Source organism: Herpailurus yagouaroundi, unplaced genomic scaffold, assembly GCF_014898765.1.
Source record: "Herpailurus yagouaroundi ecotype Mexico unplaced genomic scaffold, PumYag 28, whole genome shotgun sequence".
Classification (NCBI taxonomy): domain Eukaryota; kingdom Metazoa; phylum Chordata; class Mammalia; order Carnivora; family Felidae; genus Herpailurus; species Herpailurus yagouaroundi.
Window position 1 is genome coordinate 137,645,377 of NW_024412376.1, and position 4,502 is coordinate 137,649,878.

A 4,502-nucleotide genomic window follows, 5' to 3' on the forward strand; every position below is an offset into this window, starting at 1 on the left:
GATCATGACCTGAGCTGAAGTTGGCTGCTCAACTGACTGAGCCACCCAGGTGCTCCTTTCTTTTCCTTTTTTATTTTACTTTTTCCATAGATGTCAGCTATTGTCCCAGGTAAGGGGCCTGGAGAAACAGACTCTAGGTGAAGGTTTTTGTGCAGGAGCTGCTCTGAGGCTTGATCTCAGGAACATCACTACAAACAAATGAGGAAGGCACAGCTGGGCAGAGGAGGACGTCGAAAGTGGGGTTGCCACAGAGGCCCGTGGGTTATCTGGTGCCGGGATGACCATTCAGATTGTCCTGGATTGAGGTGAGGATATCGGACCTCTTTTACCCTTGCATAAAACAGAGGTGAGTGGAGTTAAGGTAAGTCCTTTTGTCGAGAGAAAACCCCTGAAAGTGATTCGGTGGGGAGAAATTGTCCGCCCACGTTCCCAGTATCTATGAAAGTGGGCATGTTTCAGTCCCGCGGGGTCAGGTAGCACATCACAGTGCTCCCCCACCCCCACCTCATCCATGTAGCACTTGGATCCACTTCACACAGAGGATGTGTCCCGTCTGGGATGAGTGCCTCCAGGATTCATCCAGGAGTCTTCCGATAGTAAACATATGAGAGGAACATTGGTGGAATAAACTCCAGTGCTCACTGCTGTGGCTGTCTCAAGGCCAGAGCCATACTCCTCATCTCCCTCCTCTACCACATGTCCAGAGCCCTCTCATACTTGGTCTAGGTGGCATAGCTGGTGGGCAACCCGGATCTTCATTCCTAGTCTCCATGCCCATGTCAGGCCAAGGCTGTTGTCTTTTTCCATTAGCCATCAAAATGGTGCAGGGGAGTGCCAGGAAACACCCCTGTGGCCATCGGGGTGCTGAATCTGTTTTTCTCTGCCTCCTGTGTGTGACAGCTTTCTCCGGGTGATCACAATCCCAGCTCTGCCAAAATGGTGACTCCTTTCCACTGTTCTCTTGGCATGAACACCTTGAAATAACTTGGCAGAAGCTATAGCTTAAAGTTTAATGGGACCTTTGCTCTGTGCCTTCTAGAAACCAGGACATTTAGGCTCATGCAGCACAAAGGTATGGAAATGGGAAGCATGTAAGTCCCCGGGAACCAGATCCTTCAGGTGTTCTCATGGATCCTTGAGAGCGATGGTCAGTGAGGTCATTTCTAGTTTCACCCTCTGGTTCCCACGTATGTATATTCTACCGACAAGGAATATAGCACCAGCACCCATAATGGTCACCAATATCATGTATGTGAGATGTCTTGGAGTGTACATAAGGTGGCCTCTTGTCTTAGCAAGGTATCATCTCAAGCCAGTGCCCCAGCAGTGCCTTCAAATGGCCATATCACTGCTTATTGGACCCCTGCTGCTAATTATCAGTGGTATGTGCTAGGACCAGTGTGTCCCATTATTACGTGCTCACAGCATTGCCTGCTTAACTGTAAAATGGGTTCCTTGGACATATTGTATGGGATTCCATGTCAGCAAATCAAATACTTTGAGAGTCCTTGGCTAGTAATAGTGTTAGCTACGTCCACCTCACTTGAGGGGTTGCCTAAGAATGAAGCCAACACAGAGGAGAACAAAACAGAGAAAGGGAGAAACACTCCTTTAAAAAGTTTTGTTTTTTGTTTTTTGTTTTTTGTTTTGAGAAAGAGAGAAAGTGTGAGTGGGGGAGGAGCAGAAAGAGAGAGGGAAGAGAGAGTATATCCCAAGCAGGCTCTGAACCATCAGCCTGGAGCCCCATAGGGGGCTCAAACTCACAAACTGTGAGATCACGGCCTGAGCTGAAGTCAGACGCTTAACCAACTGAGCTACCCAGGCACCCTGAGAAATGGAGAAACACTTTTGATGACGCTGTTTGAGCACTTGTCTTTTTTTTTTTTTTAGCACTGGGAATAAGAGCTCTCCTGAATTTCCGGCTAAATGATGTGATAAATTACCATTATTATTATCATTGTTATTTGAATTGGGCTTCTGTCACTTGTATCCAAAGGAGTTCTGAGGAAGCCACCAATGTGCCTTTCACAGATACTCACACATTCATTCTTTTACAAAATTAATATCTAAATCAGGCCTTATTCTGCCTTGAGGGTCATTTTATAACTTTAGGCTAACTCCGTGATTGGATCCAACGTTGTGATGATTTTAGAGCTGAAATCTCAGAAACAGATATTTTCAAGTTCTCGTGAGTCTCACAATAGTTCCCATGGCTAATATCCAGGACCAGGGCCTGCGAGGCAGGAGGCAGCGACGTGGAGAGCCCAAGAAACACTACCATTTATCGAGCATTTACTCTGTGCCAAACACTGCTGAAACTGCCCTTGTAGCTGGCTAAGTTCATTCTCATTGCAACCTGTGAGACTGGGATTAGTTTTCTCATTTTGACATTGAGGAAACAGGATGAGAGAAGTTAGGAAGTTTACTTTAGGTCAGTCAGCGAATAAGTAGAAAAATCACAGACTCAAAACATGTTGCGCTGACTATATTGGCAGGAGGGGTCCAGGGATGTGCGAAATCAGTGCAGGCGGCAGGCATCAGAGAAGCTTCCTGGAGAACTGCGAACAAACCTCTTTTCTCCTTTTCACTATTTCACAGCCTGTAGAGAAACCGTGATCTGGTGTCCGGAAGGCATCCATCCTTCAAATTACTTGAACAATTATAGACATGTGTGGAAATTTATTTTTGATCTGTTTCTCAACCATGCTCATACAGGTACATGATTTTTATGTGAAAGGGATTCTTTCAGACTTGCTTTTAAAATATTCTCCTGACTCACATTCCTGTAATAGTCATTAAAATCATAACAACACAGCTACACCCGCCTCAGACCCTTCCAGCCTGGTCTCTCTCCGTCTCTGACTGGCGGTGAGAGGAGGGTCTTGCTTGGCTCAGAGTCTCTGCCCTCAAGCTCACGTGAGCCCTGCTGTGGACAGTCATGTCGGACCCCTTGTGTGGGTTTTGAGAGTCTGAGGTATTTTCTTCAAAGCACCTCCCTTCAAGTAGTCCCTGAAAATCACAGACAATTTCATCTTATATTTAATTCCCCACATGCCAGTTTCTAATTGTATGTGCAAGGTTATTTTTAAAAATTTTTCTGAGCCCTTGATTGAAAGTATTTAGAGAACTTTCTAGGGACCATGTAAACTCAGGGCAAAATAAACCCATGGAGCCTTGCATTCTAAGCTCTGCATTCATATCTAGTCTAGGTCAAGAATGAGTGACAGCAACAACTTTAGTACCCCTGGGGAGAGGGACTAATTCCATTTCTGGACCTAGTCAATTTGATTTTGTCTTTTGAGACTTTCAGGAAGAAGTCTCAGAGAGACATTAAGCTTTGCTTGGGAGGTGCCATGGCCTTGTGGAATGAGACCATGTTTTAGAGTCAGAGTCATTTCGGGTTTTGTCCTGGCTCTGACTCATGCCATGTGACCTGAGAGAGAATGGCTTCACCTCAAGAGGACTTGATTTCCTCATCTATCAAATTGGTATAATAGTATAAACCCTTCAGGGATTGCTGTGAGGAACTGTACACACACACACACACACACACACACACACACACACACACACCCACCATTCACAACGTGCCAAGCACATTGTAATGTTTGCACTTTGCAAATATTACATACTTTAATACTCGTTATAACTTATGGAGGGGGAAATATTACTACTATCCCCGTTTTATATATAGGAAAACAGGCTCAGGGTAGTTGAGTAACTTAGCCTATGTCACACAGCTAATAAGTGGTAGACCTGAGTTACGAGTTTAAGCAGTCTGGTTTTGGAGTCTGTGTTCTTTACTGTTAGTATGCTGCCTCAAATGGTAGCATATGCTTCAATTTTTCAATCTACTTTTGAAATGTTTAATACAATGACTATAAGTTACCAGATGTGTGTGTACATGTTGCTTCTGTAGGAAATTATATTACTTGCAAATAGGAAATCAACTGAGCTTTCCTTATTAGGCCTTTAATGAAAATAAAATAGAGCTACCACATTAAAAATAGGTTACTTAGTATTATTTGAAAAGTTCTACATTTCTTCAGACTGCTGCCTAAATTCAATATATTTGTCTTTGAAATTGAGAATGGCTGAATACGTTGAGGAGTAAATTGAGGAAGCTCTTCTCCACTTAGTACCCTGCACTTTTACTGACATTCTGAAAGACACAGCACCTCAGTACAAAGTTTTTTTCTGAAATTCACTCGTAGAACTATCCCCCCCCCAGACAGACATCACAGTAATAAGTAATCATTGAGTTTCTATGATGAGTTAATAATCTCCAAAAGCAGTGATTCTAAGTGTGGGAAATCCTAGATCAGAGTTAAATATTTATTTTTAAACTTGAGGACTTGGCTGAGCCTTTAACACAGTAATGTGCTTGTGAGTCTTTCCGAGAGATAGGGCATGTTGTGGTTTTCAACGGTTGGCTATGGGATATATGGTAGCTTTGTAATGTGTCAGCTTGGCTAGGCTGAACTACATTTCCCAGAATTCCC